Below are 27,648 nucleotides of genomic sequence, written 5' to 3'. Positions count from 1 at the left end.
ATTCTGAGCCTCCCACACCCATGCAAGAGAACATACTTCAAGGGAAAAGATTTCCAGAGGCCACAAACCTTGTACTGTCTGTATGTGCATGCCCTTTTGGCTGACAGCTGGACACGTGACTGGGGCTGGTGTGATAGATGAGGACTGGAGTCTCTTTAATAGTATCTCATAGTGGTTTCCGTAAGTTAATGGAGATTGCACAACACTGCTACCAACTGCCATGCCGGATATATTTTGCAACCAAGGCTGCTGTGCCACATTTGTAGATGATATGCCAGAGCCTTCTGAGGAGGCCTTGAGGAAGTCTGAATTAAAAAAAAAAAAAAAAACCCGAACAAACCTCTTTGAATAGCAGCTTGTTGGACAAGTGGCTTTGGATGATGTGAGCAAGCACCAGCAGACATGTGATGTGAAGCAACATAGCAGGTTTGATTATTGCATCTCCACCAGAATGGCTGGAGGAAGGTCCACTTTGCCTACAAGCCCAAGGGTCCTGGGATACAACAGTAGCATACCCGGTGACATGAGCTACGGTGAGAGAACAAGCCCATGAGGATCATATGATGGGGCCAACAGAGATGCAGCGTTAACTCTGCAACACACTGACCAAATATGTTTCCAAATCCCTTTGTGGCTGATCTTCAGCTGGCTAATGAACCGAATCCTTTAGCTCAAGTGGCTGGGGTCTGTGCTAGAGGGTACAGGTTCTGTCTCTACTGATGTCCCAGCCAGGTGTTATAACATTAGTGAAAACCCAGGCCAGTGCATCAAGGTGCTGAGTTCCAGTCAACCTCCTTCTCCATCTGTCTTCTTAATGAGCAAAAACAGGAAAGGAAGGCTAAATAAAATGGGTTGAACTGGTTAGTGACGTGTGTTGGCAAAAAAATACAACCCAAGATGAAGTGGGATCTGCTTAACACCTTTGAAGGTCACAAAACATTTTCTTAAACAAATGGTCCTAGCAAAGTCAATTGATTTAATCTCCATGCCATCCAATAAGCAGCGACTCAGAGATGGTAGATTCATTTTAGAAACCCATAATGGTGACCCAATGGAACACAGAGACTTTCAGTTTGTACCGAGCATCTCTTATTAAAGCTCTAGACTCCAGAACAGTTTTCAAATACCTGCACAATCACAAATCTAAGTGGATATGATGCCAACAGGACCCCTAAATAAGACTCTGCAGGTCACAATAAACACACTCCCTCTGAATAAGCTTGGGCCTTGCAAAATGCCCTGAAAGTCAGCAGACAGCTCCGTCCGATCAAGTTACATAGGGAGAAAGATAACCCCAGAACATCTTACCCCCCGCACCAGGTATACAAATTGAGAGATCATTGGACTGAGTATTCCAGCTGATCTCAACTGCCAAGACAGGACACAAGGAGAGGGGCAGCCTCTAAGATACATAGAACCCAAACTACTAAGAGCCCTATAGGTCAAACCCACCCACTTGGAAATGAAGTGGAAAACAATGCAGTCTCTGGAACAAAGGTGTAAGTGAAACACACCATTAAGTAAACAGGCAGCTGAATTCTGCACCAGCTGAAGTTTCTAAGTATCTTGTCTCTCTCAGTGGTTTGAGCATTGGCCTGCTAAACCCAGGGTTGTGAGTTCAATACTTGAGGGGGCCACTTAGGGATCTGGGGCAAAAAATTGGTCCTGCTAGTGAAGGCAGGGGGCTGGACTTGATGACCTTTCAAGGTCCCTTCCAGTTCTAGGAGATTGGTATATCTCCAATTATTACCTTTCATCAGTATGCAGAGACCAAAGCAAGATCATGTCGTTCCAAGATTTATAGCAATTAGTAAATGGATCATAAGACCTTGGAAAACCATTGACAAAGACACTCCAATGGAGTCTCAGCTTCCAGGGTGGATCTATAAGGCTCAGAGCTGACCTCATTCTTCAAGAACAGGAGGAAGCTGGAGATACTTGGAACAGAAGGGAAACAGAGGGCCAAGTTCAGAAGAGCTCAGGGTCAGATTTTCAAGTGCTCAGCACTCAAAATTGGGGCTAGATTTTCAAAAAGCCCTGAGCACTTTTGAAAATCTGGACCTGCTTGTGGGTGCTGAGCCATGTTGAAAATTCTGTCCTCAGAAAGCATTCACTGTGCTAAGCTCCAGGGCAGCACCATCCAAAAGGCAGAGGCAAGTTATAATGCACATCAGTTGCATTTCCCTACAGGAACCCCAAATAGCATGACCTCAGGAACAATGTTCCCTCTCATTTTTTACACCCGTGTGCGGAATGAATTTTGTTATGTGCACCAATATGGAGGTGATGTGTGGCGGGGGTGGGGCCGAGGGGTTCAGAGTATGGGAGGGGGCTCCGGCTGGGGGTACAGGCTCTGGGGTGGGGCCAGGGATGAGGGGTTTGGGGTGCAGGAGGGGGCTCAGTTCCAGGGCAGAGGATTGGGGTGCAGGGGGGTGAGAGCTCTGGCTGGGGGTACAGGTTCTGGGGTGGGGCCAAGAATAAGGGGTTTGGGGTGTGGGAGGGGGCTCAGGTCTAGGGCAGAGGGCTGAAGTGTGTGGGGGGTGAGCTCCGGCTGCGGGTACAGACTCTGGGGTGGGGCCAGGGATGAGGGGTTTGGGGTGCAGGAGGGGGCTTAGGTCCAGGACAGAGGGTTGGGGTGCAGGTGGGTGAGGGCTCCGGCTGAGGGTACAGGCTCTGGGGTGGGGCCAGGGATGAGGGGGTTGGGGTGCAGGCTGCGACGGGGAAAGAGGACTCCCCCCAGGCCTCTCCCTGGCCACAGCACTCTGGGGCCTGGGCTGGGTGTCTCTCCCCATTGCGTGCCTGTGCAGCCCTTGATAGCCTGCTGCGTGGCCATGCAGCTTAGAGGGAACTTAGCTCACGAATCAAATGCCAGGACCTAATTATTCACCACTGCTTTGGTGGTGAGTGGTATGTTTTTTAAAAATGAACGTAGTGGTGACTAAAAGTGCTACAGCAACAGCCCTGGAAACCAAAGTCCCCTATCCACAGAGCACATGCAGGGGCAGCTCCAGGCCCCAGCATGCCAAGCGCATGCTTGGGGCGGCATGCCGTGGGGGGCGCTCTGCCGGTCGCCGGGAGGGCGGCAGGCGGCTCCGGTGGACCTCCCGCAGGCGTGCCTGTGGAGGGTCCGCTGGTCCTGTGGCTTCGGTGGAGCATCCACAGGCACGCCTGCGGAAGGTCCACCAGAGCCACGGGACCAGCGGACCCTCCGCAGGCACGCCTGCGGGAGGTCCACCGGAGCCGCGGGACCGGCGACCGGCACAGCGCCCCCCGCGGCATGCTGCCGTGCTTGGGGCGGTGCAATTGCTAGAGCCGCCCCTGAGCACATGCAACATAATATACCACATAAGCAGGACCAACACCCTGGTTTGCAAAAACACTAGTACTATGAAAACCACCACTAATGGAGACAGGGAGCTCAGACGTCACAGCTCATCTTGTCTGGGGCCCCCCGGCTGAAACTGTCAACAAGGGAGTAAGTCAGTCAAAACGTGATGTTGAGCCCTGCCCTCTAGGAAACGCACTGAGACAGACTCATTTCCCACCAGGCCATTGGCCGTGGGTGGACCTGCCCTTTGGGGAGGCTAGTCCTGGCCCTGCACCTTCTGCCCGAGGCCCCCATGGCCAGAGCCCCAAGCCTCCTGGGTCTGGAGGAGCCCCGGGCCGGCCTGAGCTGCTCCAGCCAAGACCCCGAGCTGCCCCATGGGAAAAGCAAAAGCTCTTTCCAAAGAACCTGAGCTTTTTATATACCCCATGAAAGTTCCAGGGCAGCTGAGCAGGTGGTATGTGCTACTCAGCTTCCTGGGTTCATCAGTAATCTCTCCAGAGTCCAGGGAGATTACTGATGAGGCCAGGAAGCTGAGTAGCCGATACCACCTCCTCATCTGTCCCAGGACCTGCATGACGCATAATAAAAACTTCCTCTGGCGGAAGCTCCGCCTGTGCAAACCGTCAAAACCAGCTCCCCGGCGTCCAGTGTCGGCAGGAGCTCCAGGGGAAGCTTAGCCTCCACTGGCCTATTATGACCACCGCTTATGCAGCAGGGCTACTAAACAGTTGCAAATGACTTTTAAACACTACTGGCCTGGGGTGGAAATGAAACCAGTGGCTTGTGGGTGATCATATTCTAAACTCCCTAAGCTATTCAGTCCCCTTCAGTGTAAATTTTACTATTCCCATAGAGAGATTTCCTAGCACTCCGCTGGCGGCTTCCCCACATGGGAAAGAATGGTGATAAGCAATTCTGACACTTCCAAAACTGTTCTCTAGTACCTGAATCTGGTGGGTGTTGGTAGTCCATCGCTGATGACGATATTGTCCCAGTTCTTCTCTATGGCTATGCATATGACTCCGAAGCCTGATGCACAGAGTCGGCCGCACTCAGCGCACGGGAAGTCTGTATTTGTGGTGTTTGATGATGCAGCTCTGTGGCGCCTTTCACATGCCGCCCGTAGATGATTTTGTCAATCCTGCTCAAACCTGTTACAGGCTGATCTTGTCAGAGACCGCCAGCGAGTCCTGTTCTGGTGGGTATGGGATGGCTTAACGCCATGACAGGTGCTAGCTAGCACAGCTTCGTCTCACTCTGGCACTGCAGCATCAGTGTTTCTCCTGGTGACCCAAGAATGTTAAAGGATCCTTCAAAAACAATAAACTAGGGGTGAATGTTAGTGTTCTAAAGTGCTTGCTGGGCATTATGTAAATAATCCCTTTTCCCTAGCTCTGCCAGTGCACCTCGGGCCTGCTCTGCAGCTCCCCTCCTGTTCCAGGCCTTGCCTCCACTCTCAATCCTGACCTTCTGCAGTACCTGCTATTCCAACCTTAGTCCTCTTCTGAGCAGACTGCAAATCACGCTGAATTATACCGAGCTGCATGGCAGTCACTGGACAAGCATACATCAAGAGTATTACCCACGTGTCTCGCTGCCAGGTACCTGGGCATCTTGCTTATTTTGGAAGAGATTCATAACCACCACGTTGGGGTAACTGCTGGACCCTGTTTAATGGGGGGCTGTCACTGCTTGCAGGGCATTAAAATAGTCCTGAAATATAGCCAGGGGCCGACCCAACCTCACAAGGGCATAATGCAAACAGCACCGAGCAGGGAAGTAATCTCAGTGTGGTAATGGGGGCAACCCCACATTAGCTTATGGGAGAGGTTTCCTTGGAGCAGAATGTTAATATGTTCCTTAAATCCTGTGCTTTGAAGGCTCTTTTACTCGGCAGTCAGCAATAAGGTGGAGGGGAGACTTTAGCAACCAGGGAGCTAGCAAAAGCAGCTGTTGCTACAGTTGCCAAGGAGCACAGTATCCTCTGACAGTCTCAAATGACTTCCTAGACCTACCTGATTGCTGGATTATCTGCTTTCCATGAACTGCCACATCAGCAGCCACCCTGCAATCCCTGCACTGCTCACTTGACACAGTCTGGTTTATGCTTTGCAACTGGCAAAGTCAAGACCACAGTAATAGAGGTAAAGGATCAATCCCGTTGCAACGATTTTCCTTGCAGACATTGATTTTAAGCGGTGGAATTTGAGAACTTTTTTTTTTTTCCACATAGACTGTCAGGTCTGGGTTCATGCAGAATCAAGCAGCCAGTTAGGGAATAATTTTATTTTAGTCTCCTGTTGTAGTTTCTGTAGCTGTCCCTCAATGCCTGGCCCTAGGGTACCCCTGCCCATCACTCACCAGCACAGCTGGAAACCTGCAAAGCCTGGGCCTATCGGGACAGCACCCCAAATATTTAGCTGACTAACTTTAGCTTTTCACTCAGTAGTCAAACTGCTTCCAGACACTAAGGTCAGGTTCCCAACCTGCCCTGTTCTGTAGTTCTGTCTGGCCTCATCACTCCCAGAATTCCTTGTTTTGTAGTCTTCACTATAAACTGATTCCTCCTTAACTAATCACACACAGAACTTTTTCTGGTTTTTCTATAGTTTTTCAGGGAATGGCTTATCCTGTACCAAATCAAATACATTATCATCTTCACCTGCTTCTGTGAAGCTCAGTCTGTACTCTTGGCTTCATCTCTCTCATTTAAATCTCAGTCTCTATATATTAATCACTAACCAACTGAGTGCCACATTTTCAGAAGTGGCCTCTAATTTCCGGTTTCTCTGCTTTTCGGTGCATAGTGTTAGGTAGCTCAGTATCTCAAGCTAATGTTAGAAACTGAGGCACCCAAAATTAGAAGCTACTTTTGCAAACGTGGCCAAAATTTAATTTTCACAAGTGCTCCCCCCTTGATTTTGGGAACCCAGTTTCAAACATCAAAGCACCTGAACTGACTGACTGTGCATGTGCAACACCTCTGAAAAATGAGACCATTTCTCTTGGCATCCACATATGGACATAGATCACTAGCTTAAGGCAGACATGTTTGACAACGTTGGCATAACTAACTTGCTAAAGGCCACAGAGAGTCAGGTTTAGAACGCAAGTTCCTTTAGCCACAAGGCCGTCCTTCCTCAGTACGACTGTGCTAATTCCTACCGTACCAACAGCACAATCAACTCAGTGTCCAATACACTGTTCAGTCCATAACAACACAGGAATCTAGTATTATTATTTATTTTACAGTTGTCCAAAGTGTGCTACCTGCCTCCCAGTGCAGACAAGACGACACAGTGCCTCCTGCAAAGAGCATACAGTCTTAAAGTGAATATTTGTAAAGTCTAGCGCGGGCATTAGTGTTTGCAGGACGGGGGCCTGAGCATTCACAAACATGGTGACAATTTTAAAAGAAAATAGAACAACAATAGAGAACACATTGGTCTGGAGTTTTTCCTCACACAGGCAAAATCCATTTTACAGCTTGGATGTGGTAACACTGAAACAGCCCTTTGATGACATGCAAGCCAGGACTTGGAGGTGCTGGTTTTTGCCAGCAGGAAAGGGAGACTTTGCTATCTACCTTAGTTAATGAAGAATTCATTTTACATAGACATCCTTATGGTGTTGCCAGGAGGCTATATTTCACAGCTGTGACACTGTACCTATTAAAGAAGGCAGCGCTATCTAGTGGTCACCACACAGGCCTGGAAGCCAGGCCTACTGGGTTCTATTACCGGTAATCTCTGCCATGGCGTCCTCGTGTGACTTTGGGAGAGTCGTGCAGGAAGTGCTCTGTGCCTCAGTTTCTCTGTCTGTAAAGCCCCGATAATAACTCCTGCCTATCTCAGAGCTGCATTGTGAGGCTTAATTAACATTTGCAAAACACTTTGGGATCCTTGGACAATAGATGCTATGAGGTATAAATTGTCAAGGCTAAACATAGCATTTTCAGAAAGCCAGGGGAAACCCCCCAATGGCGTGTATAGCATTCCATCGTTCACACAGCATGATCACCACACCACAGGTTGGTCTGTCTAGCTAGCCACCCTCGGCCCCACAACAATTGCTCTTTTCCCTCCTCTTCTTCCTCCCCAGGCAGTAGATGGGGCAAGACTAATAATCCAGATGACAGAACTAAGCTGATCCTGATTAGAAAAGGCCTTACCCCCAAAGAGAGCAGATTCAGGCTCTGTTCTGCCCTGTAATCCAATAGTCTCTCCTGGCCTTAGCAGCAAACTCAAAACCTGCCTCCAGGCAAAGACACTTTGTCTTGAAATAAGGGAAGTTAAATGTGTCTTAATGGGAATTTTGACACGCTTTGCTTTGATTTTACTAAAGTTACAAAAGTAGCTGTTAGAAAATATTTCAAATCCCCCCTCTCTCCCTCCATCTCCTGTGAGGGACTCACTCCTCATGCATGTCAGTGCACTGCCTGGCCAGAGCTTTCCAAAAGGAATCAACGCTTGCAGAAATTAAAAGCCTGGGTGCCAAATCTCACTCAGCAACCCCTCCCGGAGGGCACAATCTGACTATTTAATTACAGCTTCATCAGGAAACTGGCATCCCACAATCTGCAACAACAGTCGTAGTTTGACAGGCGAAGAAACACACCTGCCTTGGCTCTGGACAGACAGCTGACGAGCTGGCACTGGGGTGCCAGTATCATGATCTCACAGAACACTGACCAGTCCAGGAGCCCACGGGATAGGGAGAGAAGGGTGGGGGTGGAGGGTGTCAAGTGAAGGTTTGACTATATCATTCCAGAATGTCTTGTAAACTTAAAGGGGCGGCTAGCCCAGTGGAGAAACTCTTGGGTCCTGCTACCCCAGAATCACGGAGTCTGTCACCGGGCTGCATACAGAAGGTAACTGAAGACAGTGGAAGCTGGAGGAGGGGCAGTGGGCAGCCCAGATCTTGTCTAGACAGAGGGTCTATATCTCCTAGGAGATGGCCCTGCAAACCTTCAGTGAAAGAATGTTTCTGAGGCACGGGGAACACCAGAGAGGGAAATGAAGCCACTTTCCACCACAGAGATGGGCAGAAGAGGCCTGGCACAGCTAGTTCACTGTGTCTAGGGTGGGGATCAGGTCAACAAACTGTGTAGTGCGGATATGTGCCACTGCCCTCCGCAAGATAGGGTTAGAACCATTCAACTGTGCACATTGGGCGTATACAACTAGCAGCTAATGGAGAGTCTCCTCTAGTTCAAGTAGCAGGAGGTTTGTCCTTTTGGAGCAGGAGGATCTGAATTCTCAGCCTGCTGGGACAGTGAAGATCCCAGGAGGCCACACATTTGTTGCATTAACTTTGTCACTTTCTTATCTGTTCAACACAGGAATGGCATTTCAGCCTCAGAGAGGTTCCATGAACATGATGATCCTTGAGTCCTAAAGCAGCATTGCTGATATCATGCAACGTCATGCAGTCTGGAGCAAGGAAGCAGCAGACATTGCCGGACAGATCACAAAGATTGCCTGATACCAGAAATATACATATAGAGAGGCCTGGCCCTATACAGACAACACCTGGGAATATATGCGTTATGCGGATTATGCAAGATGGCAGGATGTTTGCTGCCCTATAATATGCTGATTCCTAGCCATACAGGACTCCTTCCTCTGAACCACTATTCTTAGCCCAACACAGCAGCACAGAATTAGGAGAATTGTACTGAAGCAAGGACTGTCATCGGGTTAAGATGAGTTACAAAACCAAGGTCCATGTAAGGTGCTCTGGATTCCATGGCATTTTTTGTAAGAGAAAAGGTCTTAGCCCCAGCATCCTGGCCACGCTCCACTTTGGGTTATTGTCCTCCCTGTCTAACTAACTTCTGCCTTGTAACTTCAAGTGGACATGGGATTCATCATCATTTCCTGTCCTTATGGTTGCACCATGTTGCTGTCACAAAGAGTGGCTGCCTCTCAGAGGTGGGTGAAATGACCCCTCTGTATTGTACAAGCCATGAAGCACTATGGAATAAATGGGGCTACAGAAATATATGCCCTGCCCTGGCTATTTTTGTTCTCTTCCTCATTTGAGGTTTCTGATCAAACACTTAAAACCCTGTATCTTGCTCCTATCTTTGGGCCATGGCAGACCCCGGTGTCTTTGTCTGGGCATAAACATGTACCTGTGATTACATGACTAGCATCTGAATTCTGGCCTGACTCTCCTTCCAAGGTCGTATACTCTTTGGGGTTTTCCATTATTATTTCCAACTCTGGTTTCTGTGATGGAATCTCTCATCTCCCCCGATCACAGCACAGAGGGATCCAATTTTAAAAAGGCAAGATGATGACATGAGCATGTTATTAATTTCCTGAAGTTTCATAAACTCAGCTCCATTTGGCTCTGAAACAGTGGCCAGTAACCTACCAGCCTTCACTGACATGGTCAGTCTTTCACGGGGAATGTGCTGTGTGCGGTGTAAATCTCACCGCATGATTCATGAAACTGTTAGTGCCGTCTAATGACTGTATAGCGCAAGTCAGTCCTCTATAAAAAGGCTGTTAATGGTCAGTTGATACCTGGCATTCAATAATTGCATTAACGCATGTAAAGCGAGACTCTGCAGTCTCTATTTTATATGATCGTCAGCTCACTATTAAATACTAAAGATGGACCCTGAGCCAAACACCCCTCAGTTCTGGGGTGTTCAAACTTCACCTCCCAATTTTGCAGCTGGGGCCCTTCTTTGAGAAACTTATTTAGTAAATGGTAATAATTATCCAGATGAAATTCACCCCTGCAGCTGCTAACCCTGGGGAAGGGGTTTCATAGTCTCTATGGCCCTGTTTCAGCAAGGCACCAAACGTTAAGCATATGGGTAGTCTCATTGGGCACGTGCTTAAGTAATTTGCTGAGTTGGGGCCTATAGTAATAGAGTCAAACAATGGTAGTTAGAACGAAGTATTCCCTCTACAGTCTGACTCCATCTAGTCTGTGACATTGTGGGGGTCAGGTACTACAGTGATTGACATGACATGATAGGATGGATGGATAGAGTAGGGGCAGGAAGAGGGAATGAGGGTCTTTGCAAAATATGCATAGACAGGGACATCAAAGTAAATAACAACGTTTCTCTATCACCTTTCATTCTGCAAGATTCCAAAGCACTCTTGGGTGGAATGGTCAAAAGGAGTTTGGCACCTAACTTCTGTTGAAATCAGTGGAAGGTAGGTACCTAAGTAGAAGTTAGGAGGTGAACTCCTTTTGAGCATTCCACCCTTTACAGACTTTATGTTGATCTGTTCCCCTGCTGCTGAAATGCAGCCCACTCTAGGGTGGAACCTATCAGGTGTTTAACAGTGCACAGCAATGCTACACAAGAGTTTAAGACAAGAAGCAAAGAAGAATCCTGGATCCAATCAGCACTGCAGGGGGAATAATTTTAGGGAGGCAGAATGTAATTACCCAAACTGAAATAAATTAAACAGATGAACAATAAGGGTTCTGAAATTACAAGTGGAGTCTCTTGCTCTCATTCGCAAAGGCAGTGTTTACATGCAGTGCCCCTGCTATTGTGGCTGGTGAAGCCCCATTCTTGCCCCAACACACATGGTATTACATTTGTAAGCTATTTCTTGTTGTTTTAAAGCAACGCTGCAATTTTAACCCAGAGTCTCAGATTGTCAAATAGTTTTTCTTTTCTTTTTTTAATACAGCTGAACTAATTTGATGAAAGGAAAAAATAAAGTGCAAGCCAGACTAAACATACAGAGTTCCTACCTACAACCAGCACTCAGCTTCTCACTGGCCAAAATCAACACTTGTCAATATTTAACATGACAGGATTTTAAAGAGGAGGTTTGACTCCAGGACGAGGAGTGGCTGGAAAACATTAATAATGGGCCCTGTCCAGGCTGGTATGACAAGCTCTTACAAAGGATTTGGACTTTTATTTGGTGAAAAAATGATTTATCAACTTTGACTATTAAGCTAAAACAGCAGCATTTTCTAGCCTGTACACACCTTGTCCTAGCCAGCGGGGTATATGTACCTGTGTGTACGAGTGCGCATGTCTTTGTCTGACTGCGTATAAGTTGTATGAGGACAGATAGAGTGTGTGTCTATGTGCATCTGTGCTGTGATGTGTGTGTGTAGCTGTATTTGTATTAATGTGGCTCTGTGTGTTGTGAATACTATAAGTAAGTAAAAGCATGTTTGGGAGGGTGTTTGCCTCAGGGTGTGTAAGGGGTGATCTCTCTCTGTTTGTGAACACATTTTTCTCTCTCCCTCTCGCTGCAGGAATACTTACCTCTGGTGTGTATAAGGGTCTTTTCATCTGGGACTGTGTGGGTCTCTGTGCGAGTGTGTTTGCCTGTGCGAGGTGTGTGTATGAGCATGAATCTCTGGGTGGATGTTCGTCTCTGTGAGAGTGTGTCATGTGCATGGCTGGAAATTGTACATTTGCACCAAATTGCTAAATTAAAGAAAAACTGGGTATTTATTTAGGAATCTGGAGAACTGACAGGTCACGGAGAGTCAGGAGTAAAAGGTCAAGGACGAACTTTACCGAAGCTCATATTCCTGCCCATCCTCTGCCACGCACCAGGCCATTTTACCTGATTTCGTCCGGACGACATGAGCAACGAGCTGGCTAGCCCAGCTCACTTGACAGGCCTGTCTTGTCTTGAGTCTGCCTTATCAGGGAGCATCAGTGCCAGCCAGACTTCATAGAATTTATTGAGCCGAGCTGACTTTCCCAGTTATGTGCCTGTCACATTGGAAATGGCAGTTTGGGGTTATAACGAAAAGCCACCTTTATCAGCTATGCGGAAACAGTGTATCGCTTCTGTGAATGGGGTGCTCTTTTCATAACAAGGCATCCACACATATTTAAAATAGGTCTGAACGTGAATGAAAAATGCAGAAGCTAGAAGGTCCCTGAAAAGTGTCTATTAAACTATACAGTAGGACCAAATATACTGAAATATGGAAACACAAATAATATCCCAAGAGACATTAACATTTGGCTGGTTGGCGTTATCTTTCAAATACACGGCTTGGCATAATTCAGCACAGGGCCTGATTCTCTTCTCTCTCGGATTGGGGAGAATAAGGAGTTAATGTCAGAATAAGACCAGTTCTTCATTCCCCTGCCCCTTGTGGAGTCACCTAGACACTGTAAAAAATATAAGGGATCATATCCCTCTTAGAGATCAAGATGACACCTAACATGGGGGACAGACGATCTCACACCTGACAACTGAGGGATTCTTACACCTTCCTCTGAAGCATCTGTCCGAGATAGGCTACTGGGCTAGATTGACATCATGTCTGATCCAGTGTGGCAATGCTTGTGTGTGTGTCTCTCTCTCTCTTTTTCTGTAAATGACTTTTTGCTTTGCTAGGATATCTGAAGAGATGATTCACTTTGCTCAGCATGAGGCAAACACAAAGAGTCACAAAGGGAAGGCAAGTCAGCTAATGCCACCCGCTTGCTGCTGTGCTGCCCCTCCTCCCATGCACCCCTTCTAGTGGCAGTGGCAGCATTTACAGGTGCATCACCCCACGACACAGGCTGCGAGGTCCCTAGGATTTTCCCATGGAATTAAAATACATTCAATACGACACAGGGTCTTTTGAAGATGTTAGAAGTTGGCTAAGCATCAAGGTGATTATGCTTTTAGCAGGACTGTGACCCAATACGTTTCTTTCTTTTGTATTTCAGGTTTGTTGTGTGCAAACTTTACACTGCTGTATAGTGCAGGCAGGTGCTATGCAAGCTTTGTACACATATAGCTTTGCCAGTGCATCTCAGTCCTAATTTGCAGCACCTTCTGCTATTTCAGGTCTGGGCTCTCATACATTCAGCTTTGCCAACGCACCACATTTGTAACCTGCAGGCAGCTCCTCTACTCGGATATTCCAGCCCTGGGCTCCCATACACAGAGCTTTGTCCATACACCTCCATCCAGCAGCCCCTGCTATTCCAGTCCTGGTCTGCCACAGCACTTCAATCTTGAATGGCAATACCTCAACTAACCTGAATCTGGGTTTCTTCTTGGCAGAAGCTGTTAACACGAGGCCTGATTCTCTGTCGTGCTGTCCCAGTCAGTGCAAATCGGAAAGGTCACGTTGCACCAAAGTAAATGACTCACCAACGTGCAGGGTAATGGTGAATCAGGAGCATTGACTTCACCAAAGTTAACTCCTGATTAGCACCACTGCAAGAGAGAGATGAATGAGGCCGTGTGCACAGGGCCGGCTCTACAGTTTTCTCTGCCCCAAGCAGCGCACTGAATTGCCGCTGCCACCGGCGAGGGCAGTCTGTGCGCCCTTAGGGCAGCAGGCGCGTTTCCGTGGTGGTGGCAATTCGGCGGCAGCTTCTATGTTTAGCTGAAGCCGCCCCCGACAGCTAAACATAGAAGCTGCTGCTGAATTGCTGCCACCGTGGAAACGCGCCTGCCGCCCTAAGGGCGCACGGACTGCTTTCCCCCCCGCCTGTGGCAGGAATTCGGCGCATTGCTTGGGGGAAAACAACAGGGACCGCCGCCCCTTGCAGATTGCCGCCCCAAGCACCAGCTTGGAATGCTGGTGCCTGGAGCCGGCCCTGCGTGTGCACGTGTAAGTTGTTGTGAGGTTTAGATCCGGGGTTGGGAGGTTAGATAGTTCCCTTATTTGTTACTTTTTTCTCGCTGCCACAACACTCAACTTTATTTGGGCTTAGGGCTTTGTTGCGAGGGTCTTGGTTTCACTTGTACACTAGCAAGCAAACATTCTTTTCACTGTTACACACATTAAAAGGAAAAGGAAAAAAAACTGGTCAAACATTTTTTAAAATACCATCTTCTTTTTAACAATCCCACTTATTCCCTCTTCCTCTATTTTCCCCTTTAAACATCTATATCGGGGTAGTCAATAGGCAGAACGCGGACCAGATGCAGACTGCCAGATGCTTTCGAGCGGACCCTGAAATCTTTTTATTTACTTATTATTGTTAGTATTTTTGTATTATTTTCTGTGGCATCTGGGCCTTGACCATACCTTGACCAAGAAATTTGATCTTGACAAAAAATAATTGATTACCCCAGTCTATAGGAATAGAGGAAGAGGGAATAAATGGGATTGTTAAAAAAGATGGCCTTTTAAAAAGAAGTTTGACCAGTTTTCTCCTTGTCCTTGTAATGTCTGTAAGAATTCTGGATTGCTAGTATGGACAAGGCATGTATATTATATATATATATATATATATATATATATATATATATATATATAGGGGCATGAGCATATATAGTAACGTGGCTAAACTGCTCAAGTTAAAGCCTAAGCCTCCCTATAAGCTTTAAAGCAACCAATTTAGAAGATGTTCATGGCAGCATGCCTAGACTTTTAAAATATATTAGTTAACTCCTCGGCTAGACTAGGCCTCAGTCTCCGTCTTGGGCAAGCCTGGGCTATAACTCGCTCTACTAAATCAAGTCATTAAACTGCATCCATATTGGTGTTATGTGGGATTTTCAACTAACATGGGAGTTTCAGCTAATTCAGCTGAAGAAAGCACCTTTTTCCTGGTCTAGACAGGGCAAAGGAGTGTGTTTTTCATTCAAAATGAGCTAACATGACTGAAAATACACTCTTTTTACCCATTAAGACAGGGCCTTACCAGTCAACTGCTCAGGCATTGGGGTTCGCTTGCCATTTGGTCAGAGTGGCATGTCGATCAGTTGCTAGGATTGATGTCGAACAGAGGGCAAACAGAGAGAGAGAGAGAGAGAAAAAAAAGAGGTAGGTGGAAATAGGATGAGGAGGAAGTTGACTCACTGGGGATGGGCTAATGGAAGCAACCTTACATTCATATCTCAAGAGTTGCTGAGGACTCAGCCGTGGAGACAGTGATGTTGTCTGATACCCTTCCTCTCCCTTCTGGTCAGAGCATCATTCAGGTCCAGGAGATAAAGTCCCTGTGCCTCCCAGTATATGGGATGGTGACAGCCAGCAGAACAATGCTGGTTGATGCTTCTGGCCATGCACAAGCAATTTGCCAAGTGCGCCCAGGAAGGCAATGTCTCAAAGGAGGCAGCAAGCATGTCCCATCAAACCAAGGATCTGATGCTTCCATCCAGGGACACTTCCTCTAATTTTAAGGGATTTTTAGTCTGTTGCTATAACAATTCCATAGTCTCACAGGAGCCTGGGAACACCCTAATCACCAGCTCTTTCAATTCAGACAAGCTCACTTCACAACAATTCTTTGGTTCTGTTCTGTGCTTTCTTTCAACAATAATTTAATGTAACATGTTTATAGAGGATAGCAATCTCTCTGCCACCTTCCACCCACTCTGGACAATTTACAGTTTCATCCAAAGGTAGGATTCAACACCACTAGAGGACCTATGAGCCAGTAGATGCAAATATTTTCAGGTTCAACGTAGGACCACCTGTGAAAAGGGTCCAGCTGTTTAACTCGAACTTTGGAGTCTCAGGCAGCATCCACACTAAATATTTCCCACACAATTGCCTATCCTTGCTACCTCTGGTTGTAGCAATGGTGGGAGTGCCCATGTGGATAGTGCTGGCATCCACCACCATGTCATCTAGACCTTTTCCGAGCAGGGTTAGCTGACATGGTGTTAAAATGCCAGCTACCAAGAGATCTGTGTCTACACTATGGCTCCCACCATTGCAATCATCCATGGAGCTGAACCAGTGGGAAATGTTAGGCAAAATGGTTAGTGTAGACGCAGCCTTAAGCTTTGCAATGGCCACATCTAGTGTGTGCAACAAAGGAGATTTAGACCTTTTTGGCACGCAAAGCTCTTGACTCAATAGCTCAGAAAGTTATTTGATGTCACAGTTCTGTGCCCACTTTATCAATGCATTTTGTGAACCTGCTCCCTACCAGCCCTATGGTAACCAAACCAAAGCCATCTCTGCGTGCAGCTGCCCAGTGCAGTAACTGGAACCCCCCCCCCCCAAACAATGAGAGCACCTTGTGCAAAGTCAATAGTTACTGCTTGTTCACTTTGAGGCAGTCATTTAAATCATTAGCTCCTGGTGGTTGCTAACAAACCCCATTCTGGCAGCTATGTAATGGGTGACTGATTGCTGTCAGCACTCTGCTAACCCAACATTCCTCAGGACAAAGCCCAGCCTGCTCCTGCTGGGAGGTGGGGTAATAAGGGGTAATAAGCAGACACAACCTAGGCTGATTTATAGGTTTTCGGCAATGTATTGGTCAGTCTTGGTCTTTTTACATTTATATTACAACTCAGTGAATGAGGGTGGGAGTGGAGGACTGATAGCTCTCTGGTCAGGCATTGGGAAGGTGGGCACTGTACCAGCTGCTTAGGGCAGACATGCACAGTTCCAGCTGCCCTACATAGTTCCACCAATACATCACAAGCCTGATCAGCAGGTCCTCCCCTCCCCTGCTGTTCCAGTCCTAAGCCTGTGACACAGCTCTGCTGATGTCCCTCCAGCAAACCCTCCTTTTATACCAGTGCTCAAGCTCTTCTGAGCAGATGGGAAGCACATACTCAATTCTGCCAAACTAGTTTGTGATGTGGACACATGCACTAGGAGTAAGATTCATACCTCTCAAAACAGGTTTCACATGTGATATCATCTACACACAAACCAAGTTCTCCAATATGGAGAGGCTAGTGCATTATCCTACTGCACCCCTTAGCTTCCTCATGCGGGCTACAAATGCTACCATTCCCAACTCAATGTTTGCCTACCAGGTTCATAGAAATAGCAAAAACAGGCCTTTTAAATTAAGTTCCCCCCACCCCCGCTCCACAAGACAGGATAATTTTCCCACTTCCTGGCAGAAAAAGACATCTCAGGTGCTAAATTCATGCAATATTTGATCACAGCCAAAGAAATCGAGCTTATTTAGAGCATTCATTCATCTTTAAATGTCAGACATGCTATTATTCCCATTCTGAATGGTGAAATTATTACTATATTTCCCCATTTTCCTATTAGAACAGTAGATAAATAGTAGATCATGTAATAGGAGACCTTTCCATTGTAGGACTACTGTAACATCATCAATCTGAGGCTGAAGCTCAGCTCACCAGAACCCCATGATGGAATTCTCTTGTTAAATATATATTGTTATTACTGTAAAATAGGGAACTTCCATTTACATTCAGTGGATCATATTCTGCTCTCAGTTACACTGATATAAATCTGGAATGATGCTACTAAAGTCAATGGACTTACTTTAGATTTACCTGGGTAACTCAGGGCAGAACTGGATTCAATTTGAGATCATTCAGAGTAGCATGACTGTGTGGTATCATGGTGTGATTAATTAAGAGTATCATGACGGTATGATGCAATAGGTAATAAACTGAAAGTCTCAGGGCTGCACGACATCATTGTGTGAGAGAATCAGGGCTCTATGAAATCATGGAAGGACTAATATGACTTACATTGTCTGCAAGTCTAGGTGAGTTTTCAGACACAAAGGCGAATTACAGAAAGAAGTTAAGTATCTCACATATACTAAATATGAATAACTAGCACTCGGAGAAGTAGAACTCAGAGACTCAGCTTCCGTGGCATTTATCTTACAGAGACTTTGTTTTCTGAGGCTTTGTAATAGTGAGGTTGACGCCTTTCCTCCTATACTACCATCCTCCAGCTGGGCCTCTTCCTGGGAACTATCAGTAAAGTGCCAGATGCCACTGAGAGAAACAACTGAGGACTAACCTGTCGCATTTAGCCACAGCGCTGCATCCAGCACAGCATGGCGCCACACCCTCCCATGCCCAGCAGCAGGCAGAATGCCTCTTGGAAGGCTTAGGTCACGTTGGGTACTGAGCAATTTGCTGCACTCTTTCAGATGTATAGTTCTCCCACTTGCATGGCCAGCCAGCTCAGCTGAGCGGCAGGAAGGGGGATGGAACCATTTGTTAAGTGCTGCCTCGTGGCAGTCAGGCCTAATGGTCAGAGCAGAGGTCTAAGCTTGACTTAAGGTTGGGACTGGCCCAAGGGCGGCACTAGAATCTGGGGACAGGCTGGGGTCAGAACTGAGATCAGAGTCCATAGACTAGCCAAAATCAGTACCACAGCCGGAGCCCAGGTGCAAGCCAGAGGTCAAAGCCAGGCAGTCAGAGTCCAGGGACAAGCCAAATCAGCATGGTAGCTGGGGCAGATACAGGCCAAAGTTCAAAGTTGGGTAGTCAGAGTCCGAGGGTCAAGAAGTGGAGGCAAGGCTGGATTGGGTCAGTAACAGGGCACAGACAAGGCTGGGTCCGGAGCAGGATCAAGAACAGGCTGGGAGCCTGGAGAGTCTGGTACACTGCAAAGAAGGTTCCTGGCCAGATAATACTGTTGCAAAAACTGATCTGCAGCTCTAGCGGGGTTGGGGAAATACCTGGGCTTGGGGGTCATCTGACCCAGGCTTGGCTCAGCGATAGGCTGCTGCCACATGCCTGAAGGCTGAGTCACTGCAGGCATTGTGGGAAGGGTAAGTCAGTGCAGCTGGGTCCTTGCTGCTTGCCTGCTTGGTGACTCAGCTGAGCTCTGTTGGAGAGGCACCTGTGCGAGCAGCCCTTGGCTGTGGGTTTGCCTCCCATCATGGTTCCACCTATTCTGTGCTGTCTTTTGGGTGATTGCTCCCGGGTGAGAGCAGTGCACTAGCAGCCCCTAAACATCCCGGAGCTTTCCCCAACCAATATATAAGCATCCTCTGTAATTAGTGTAAAAGCTTGAGTCCCAAGTGTCTGGTACCAAGCTGGTGCCAGGCCATCAGGGCCGACTCCAGACACCAGCGAAGGAAGCAGGTGCCTGGGGCGGCCAATAGAAAGGGGTGGCACTCCGTCCGTTATTGGGGCGGCACGTCCGGGTCTCTGGCGGCACTTCAGCAGCTGCTCCAGCAGTCCGGTTTAGTCTTCAGCAGTGGGACTCTTCCTATTCGGCGGCACTTCGGCGGGAGCTCAATCAGGTTTTCCTTTTTCTTCTTCCTTTTTTTTTTTCTGCTGCTTGGGGGGGGGGAGTAAAAACTGGAGCCAGCCCTGCAGGCCGTGATATACCACCACCAAAAACAAATCACCAAAACTCTCCACGCTAGCTTGCAAAGGCATTAGCAGGAGTCTGTGCGACAGACACTCAGGATCTGCAGTTCCCCACAGTGGAGAAACATCAGCTAACGCAGAATGTGGCTGCAGCCAGGCAGGGGCAGCAAGAGCATAGCATCCTCATGCTCCATATCCTGCACTGGCTGCTAGAAACCCCCTAGGCAGGGACATTCAAAGAGCTAGGCTGGGCCCAATTACATCAGGGACCATCTCTTGGTCTCCATCCTGGCACACAGCCTGCTTTCAGGCAGAATGCTTAAGCCAAATGTCAAGGGTGCTGGGTTCAGGGCATTCCCATTAGCAGACCTTGCCTCCAGCAGCTATTGACTTGAGGAGTTTGCCAAAGCCCAAGGTGAATTACAATGAGAAAATACTGTAAGATTTACCTATTGGTCCAGGCTTTCCCCTAGGTGTCAGCTCAGTTTCCATTTTGATTCACCCATTGTCAGCATCCTCATCATCTCTATCCTTTCCAATCATGTCATGGAGCGGGGAGGCTTAGGGGTATTAGATCCCTATACATGGGAAATGTTTTTCTGCCAGCCTATGCCTTCCTAGAGCACTCAGATACTATGGTGACGGGCACCATATCAGTGCTAGTAATTAAATAAATAAATAGGAACATATGCTGTAACACCCAGTCTCTAACGACGGGGGGGAACTTTAACAAGAGAGAAGCTCTGATCCTGAAAGTATTCCATAGTTATTTTTATTACCACTATTCTTCTGGACTTACACAGCTCTAGTCACAAGCTTTGCGGTGCTTCACCACATGAGCATGAAATGTAACTGAGAGTCACAAAGAAAGAAATTCATTCCCAAGCTACTAAAACCTGGGCAAGGACAGTATCACACTCTGCAGTTGCAGTGTTGTTTGTAGTTTCCCCTTTTGTTCGTAGATCTGGTTGTTCCTGTACTTTTAAGGCTTCTTCCTACAGCTTTGAACCCAAGGGTTCAAAAGAAAATCACAGCCGATCCCCAAAATCCCATGAGACTTCAAAAAAAAATACTAACTATGGTGTTCACTTAGTTCGCCTCTCTCTTTTGGAGCCTTCAGGGTGCACGCAGATCAGAATCTCCAGCCTTTCTCCGCAACCACAAGTACTAGAAACTAATGCAGATGTAAATGAGACCAGACGCTGGCCCTGTGGAGGCCCACACAGACCACAACTATTATTCCATTTCAGGCCAGCGAGATCTAAGAATTTCATTTCAAGAGGTAAGTGACACACTCAGAGCACAAAAGCAGTGGCACAGCACAGTGGAGATACTGTAATGTTACTAGGCTGGTGTTCTGAGTCTGTGCTGAAAGCCTGATGCTTGGCCTCCAATACGCTGCTGTCCACTTCCTAGTCCTTCCCACCTTCTGTTGCTGCTGCTGCTCTGCATGGCCCATCCAGGGCTGCCTGCCGCCCAGTGTCACTACTATCACCGCTATCTCCTGAAGAGTACAGACACCCATAACAAGGGGGCTGGGAAATTGGGGGAGAAATAGAAAAACAATTCTTACTTCTCCTCTCTGACTGTTCTCCAGCTGCTGCTGCTACTGCTGCCTTCATGCCCCTGCTTTCCTCCACAGATATTCCCATATTTAAATATTCCTGAATAATCTCAAGAACAGCCCCTCCATGTGCACAAAATTTCATGGTTCCAGACAACAAACAGGCTTTTTGTACATCATGAGGGCACATGTGAGTGTGCACACACACTCCTTCCCTCTCTGCCAGGTTCCCGGCAGTGACCTTGGAGGAGGGAAGAGCTGTAGTTCTTTGTGTTGTAGAGATAACACATTTGCCACCAAAGTGTCTAAAGCCTGCCCAGGTTTTATTTTATGGCATTTCCAGGTGTCACCAAACCCCTCCCCCACATCTGCTTGATAACAAGTGACTTTGTTTTACTTCTTTATGCCAGGCTGGGCCGGGTGGATTAGTTGCAGCGATTCAAATCTGTCAGCTTGGAAAATGGTGGTGTTTATAGAACACAAGGCTTTTTTTTTTTAAATGTGTTAGCAGAAACCTGCAGCCTTCATGACAAAACCACCGCGTAAATAAATTAATAGAACGTGGATACCAATTGTCACGAAGGTAAACGCGTAGTGAGCCATAAGCACTGGAAATGTGAAGTTGCTCTTTAGCATATTATGAGAAGCTGTAGAGAGATCACCCTTGTGAAATCCAAAAGAAACATTTATTTAATCTGTGCCATTACTGTGCGTGGGTCTGCTCTGTTTGGTGACCAGAGACCCTCTACAAATATGTCCTAGTCAATAGGAAGTTATAGAGAGAGTTCACTGACATAATCAGGCTTCAATACACCCCAGGACTTAAACCCATGATTAACTCTAGCTGTATATTTAAATCTGGTTGACTTCAATGGGATTTCAGCACACGCTTAAAGTTAAGCATGTGTTAAAGGGTTTTGCTGAATACAGATGGACTTATGAAGTGGTGCCATAGTTCTTAAGGTTATATAGAACACTATAGAGAAGGCTGTTGAAAAAGCTAACAATGTTTGGAACTATTAGGAAAGGGATAGGTGATAAAACAGAAAACATCATAATGCCACGCCATAAATCCATTGTACACCCACACCTTGAGTTCTGCATGCAGTTCTGGTTGCCCCATTTCAAAAAAGATCCATTAGAATTGGGAAAAGTACAGATAAGGGCAACAAAAATGATTAAGAGTATAGAAGAGCTTCCGTAGGAGGAGATATTAAAACAATAGGGACTGTTCAGCTTGGAAAAGAGACGACTGAGGGGAGATTTGATAGAGGTCTATAAAATCAATAATGGTGTGGATAAAGTGAATCAGGAAGTGTTAGTTACCCTTTCACATAGCACATGAACCAGGGGTCACCCAAGGACATTGACAGGCAGCAGGTTTAAAACAAACACAAGGAAGTACTTCTTCTCACAATGCCATCAGTCTGTGGAACTCGTTGCCGGGGGATGTTGTAAAGGCCAAAAGTATAACTGGGTTAAAAAAAGAATCAGATAAGTTCATGGCAGATAGGTCCATCGATGGCTATTAGCCAAGATGGTCAGGGATGAAACCCAATGCTCTTGGTGTCCCTAAACCTGTGACTGCTAGATGCTGGGAATGGACAACAGGGGATAGAGGACTCAAAGTGCCCTGTTCCGTTCTCTTCCTCTGACATAGCTGGCACCATACTGGGTGAGCTGGATCCTTGGTCTGACCCAATATGGCCGTTCTTAGTGCTTCAGGTCTCATCTCCTGCGAAACTGTGTGTGTCTATTGCTATGACTGTTAAAGGCAGCAGTATGGTGAGGATTTATCCCCTAACAGGATTGATCTAATCTCTTCCTACTTTAGTTAATAATTAAGCCCAGCTTTTGCTTTTCCCCAACAGAGCGAGTGAAGTGCTAGACAGGTCTGTTGCTCACGGCCTTTCCTTGAATCCACACTTATCATGAAGTGGATCAACCGAAAAAGAAGGGACCGGACACATCTACTTTTTATGCAAGATAAAGAAGAATCTTTATTTTACACTGATTGAATCCACTAGCTAGTGCAATAAATAATAATATTACAGCCACGGGCTAGCCTGACTGAACCCGAGCATGGGTCATATTGAAAGTGAGACGGCTAAATAATCCTAGCCACAGGAAATGGGCCTTACCTTTCCAATCCACGGAGCTGGTCTCTTGGCTTTCTGACACAGCAGGAACACTTCATATCTCCCTGGAACATGATGCTGTAGCAGAACAATGTTAAGTGCAGCTTTCTAGCCTAGTTGGCCATGAAATGGGCTCTTCTTCCCATGCTCAACTTCTGAGGTCCTACTGCACCATAAACAAACCAAAAGCATTTGCTTAGGAAACGCGAATGCTTCTCCAATGCTGGCCGGAAGGTGGCGGCCTCCGCCTGCAAATCTCACAGAGCCCAATTAGATGTTCAATATCACTAGAAATCATTGCTGTTGATAGAGATAAATGGGTAATACACTATCTCTGTAACAATAGTTTTAAAAAAGGAAGAAAAAAAGAACTTTTCATCAATGGCTAATCATGATTTTTTTATTGCTTTGCTTTGCATTTTCTGGGGAATAAAACCTCAGAGGAGCCCACTCTTTCGTGGAAAATGAAAGGGCATATCAAAAAAAATGAATGTACATGGATTCTAAATATTTCAGGTTGTATGACTTTGTGTTTGACCTTAGCAGAAGATGAACTAATCCTGCAATATAATAGACTTTCATAGAGATATGGAAAATGGCTGCTTTTTTATCTCAGTTGCCATGGGAACCATCAGAGAGAAGGCCTAGCTGAGATGCAATAGAAGGTTATTAAATGTGTGCTTGTGTATATTGGAAAAATACAGCTTTTTGTCATCCTGTGTCACTCATAGGTCTTTAATACCTAATGTTTAGGTTATTAATAAACTAACACGGGTCCATTTTTTGCAGGGAACAACAGTGAATGTAGCTGTAAAAAAAATTAGTACAAGTTGGACATTTGCAAAACTCTTTAATAGGGGCAGAAGTGTTGGGCTGGTTTTTCTGAGCGATTATTTCCCTCAAGTTTCCACCAAAGTTTTCATTCCTCCCTTGAGGGAAAGCCAGGCGATACAGGAACGAAGCCCACCTCTTCAAACTGAAAATAGGGCGCACCTCCCCTCCTCTTTGTCTTGTACTGGCAGGGAAGCCAAGCGTGACTAGAAGGTTGTGCGCACAAGGCTGCCAAGGTGAATCATATTGCACCTTGGCCACGTCTTTGGGCTGGGTTAAAACCCAAGGGGGAAAAGGGCTGTAGAGATATTTATCGGCTAGAAATGTTCCCCTTTTACACTTTTAAAAAACCCAGGCAGCAAATCAAAGTAATACTCTGCAAAGAAGGAAAAGGAGCTGCAAGGACCGATGGCTGAGAACAGCAAAGCAAAGCGAACATGTCTCTCCCGGTGAAGGGGATAGTTTCCCTCTCCCCCGCATCCCCCTGGAAATGGGAGCAGACCCGAGCAAACTCTGCCCGCTCTGCAGGGGCTTTGGGGCCAGGGTGCTGGGGCGGGGCGGGGCGGGGCGGGGCAGGGCCGGGCGGCCCTTCCGTGGGCACGTGGCAGGCCCCTCTCTGGGGAGTCAGTTCACTGTGCAGGAGGCACTTTCCTTAGGCAGATGCTTGCCAAAGCTCGGGCTGGTGGTGCCCGTGTCCCGGGCTGGGAGGAAGCGCGGTCACACAAGGCGCTGTGCCCGGGGCAAGACCCCAGCTCCTGGTAACGGTGCTGACAATCCAGCCCTGCTCTGGGCTCCCCTCCGGAGCGGGCTGTCCGGGGCGAACACTGCCCGGGACACTGGAACCAGGCCGGGGGCAGCGGGGACACGATCCGCTCCCGCAATCAGTCCCGGCGCCCGCTGGCCTCCTGCTCGGACGGGAACCTGCCCCCGTTCACACGTGTCCCGGGCCGCGCCAGCCGCGGGGAGAGGAGGGAATGAAGCCGGGCTCCCCACGCCTACCTGCCCCGGGGTCAGCCGGGTGCCTCCGGCTCTGCCCCAGCAGCCCGCGTGTCCCCCCGCAGAACCCAGGGCTCGGGGCGCTCCGGAACGAATCCGAATCAGTCTAAAGGCGACAAACGCGGGAGCTAATCGCTTGGGAACGGGACAAGCCAGCCCCGCGCGGCAGCCGCTGAGCGCAGCAGAGGGGCTGGCTGGGGATTATTGACCCAGCACTAGCCGATAAATGGCCGGGCGGCCGCAACCTGCTCCTCAGCCACTTAGCGCCCTAACCCGGAGCCGGTGTGCTGGGCTCGCCCGGGGAGTTAACCCCTTCGCTGCCTCGGGCCAGCGCGGGGCGCCCTGTCTGGCAGCGCCTCGGAAAGCGAGGTGGCTTCCCGCGGCTGGAGGGTTTGGGGAAGAAAAGGGGCGAACCAATGAGTGCCTGATCCTAGCAGGGGCAAGTTGGTGCCTGAACAGTCCTAAATCAACAGCCCTCCAGCTGCCTGGCGCCAGCGACCCCAGGCCAGGGCACAACAGCCGCCCCGAACCAGACTTCGCTTTCGGAGCTGGTCTGAAGGCAAGCGAGCAACGCTGCTTATTTCTCCCAGGCAGGGGACCCCCAGCATGTCCGGACTGGAGGCAGCCCCTGCGCAGAGGCTGGGTACCACCCAGTCACAAAAAGGGGGACCAGATCACAATGGTTTGTCTTCATTTGGTTCCCTACCGAAAACCAAGCTCTCCCACACCCACCTGTGTATAGATATAAACGTAACGATCTCTCTCCCTGTGATCACCCCTTGGGGGGTATGGGGAGGTCTGTGTGTGCCATTAGATATATATTTCTTCAGGCAAGTTAGCCATCTCCTAAGTGGTCCAACCAAATCTAAAGGAGTCTTACAACGTGTGTCTCTACCACCACCACCCCCATACTCTGGTGCCATTTTTCTCGCTAGTGTCAGAGAGGAGCGCACTTTATTACACAACGAATATAACAGTGAGTAAATGGCGAGTGCTAACAAAATATGAGCTGTTAAAAATACCCAGCCTCCCGGATAGCCCATGCATCGCACACACACACTCGTGTGTACATTTCTGCACAATCGCTGGCTGGGCACACACATGCAGGGCACACACACCAGCATGCATGCATGCTAAGCAAAGCAAGGAATACATAGATTTTGCCTATCTGCCGATCAAACGCGGAGATCTGCTCTGGTAAATGATGCATTAGATGCGGTGGCTGTATTTGTTGTGTGAGTTTTGAAAGGGTCCTGATAATCTGGAAGCGAGAGATAAGGAACACCATTTATTCAGCAGCACTTTGGAACCAATTTTCAACCCTGTTCAACCCCATTCTCCAGCAGCCTCCAGGAGCCCAGGAGATAAGGATTGGGCTATTCATTATCTTCACAAGGAACAAAGATTAGCTAGCAGAGATGAAAAATTACCCCTGGATAGTAATAATAAGGAGGAGAACCTCTGGAGTTGCTGAGCCTATATTCTCTCTGCTGCTACTACTACTGCTTTTAAATTCTCTCCCTCTCTTTTTTGTTAAATCAATATTGAAAAGGTTGGGTTATTTGTTAAACCTACTCACTGTCTATCATATTTTTCAATATGCAGAATATGGTTGTTACAGTGAAAGAAAACTGTGAGGGTTTTTTTCCCTTACCCTCAGACTTTAAAATGACATCTTTAGTATGAAATCTAAATGGTGCAGGCAGAATAAAATAGCATTAGTCTATAATAAGCATTCAGCAAAATACATTTTTAAAGACTATTGAGTCATTGTGGAGTTTGGGGGTTACTCGCTACAGACATCTGACTAGCTGGCAAATAGCAATGCAGTTGTCAAAGAATAGAAATTTATCCGAAACTCTGACCTTTCTACAAAATTAAAACAAAAACACAGCACACACACGCACAACGTCTCTGGGTTCAAATCCCCATCTATATTAAAATGCGTGCGTGAGAACCCCATGGCTACTAACCCTTTGAATTACACAGGACCTTTCAGTTTAGGGGACTTGTTTTTATTCGAATATCTGGATTTGCAATAGCGCCTTGCTTTTGCCTTAAAATATGAGCATTTTTTTAAATAACAGCCTTTTTTTTTTACCCTGCATAAATCTGGTTCTGTATCTCATCTCTTAGGACGAAGGGTGATACAGGCGAGTAATTAAAACAGTTACTTTGGAAATAGGCTGCTGGGGGCTGATAAGAATTTTCTGTAGCATATCAAGGACCCCCCCTCCACCCCTGAATCATATCACAAAGACAGACAGAAAATGCCAGCAAAATGGGATTTTTAGTTGTTGTTTTTGTTGCTCACATATTTTTACCTCCGTTATGATAACTCTTCTCCTATGAAACTTTTCTGCTTCCTTCATGAAACGCATTTCTCTTCCCCCACCCCGCCAGATTATTTTACATTAGTATGATCATTTGAACTGGGAAAGTGGGGTTCCCCTTGCTCCCCAAAAGGAATTTAAAATATTTGAAGTTTTGGTGTTGTATCCCGTCCTTTCCTAATCGAAGGGCAATAATTCTCTCTCACACTCTGCCCTTTGCCTGAAGAGGGGATACACAGTTTAGACACAGCCCTTGCTGTGTTATGTAAAAAAAAAAGAAGTTATTTTGCTGGCTGTAATATGGAGGGTGGGGGAATAAGGGGGGACAAGGTGAAACTCCCTATAAACCAATAAGAACAGGTGAAGATTTCCAGCCTTGCGCTGAGTCTAGTTGCTTGCAAACATTTTCAAACACATTAGTTCTGGCTGACTTGCCTAATGGGCTGGGATAGATGCATTTTAACATTTTCTTTCTTTG

At 47.3% G+C, this 27,648-nt stretch overlaps 1 long non-coding RNA gene across 2 annotated transcripts in view; it reads right to left on the bottom strand.

Moving 5' to 3' along the window:
- LOC123374259 overlaps positions 1-23,285 on the bottom strand; it is a 63,749-nt gene extending 40,464 nt beyond the window's left edge. The window contains exon 1 of one of the 2 annotated variants that reach the window (XR_006581042.1): positions 23,014-23,285. This is a non-coding gene — a long non-coding RNA (uncharacterized LOC123374259). Of the gene's footprint in view, positions 1-4,272; positions 4,631-23,013 lie in introns of those variants that run through there. The other variant, XR_006581043.1, reaches the window with a different exon arrangement.
- Between the last annotated feature and the right edge of the window lie 4,363 nt (positions 23,286-27,648).

Source organism: Mauremys mutica, chromosome 7 (assembly GCF_020497125.1).
Source record: "Mauremys mutica isolate MM-2020 ecotype Southern chromosome 7, ASM2049712v1, whole genome shotgun sequence".
In the NCBI taxonomy this organism is placed as follows: domain Eukaryota; kingdom Metazoa; phylum Chordata; order Testudines; family Geoemydidae; genus Mauremys; species Mauremys mutica.
The sequence above is the reverse complement of the archived record's forward strand: the minus strand, read 5'-3'. Positions and strand labels throughout refer to the sequence as shown.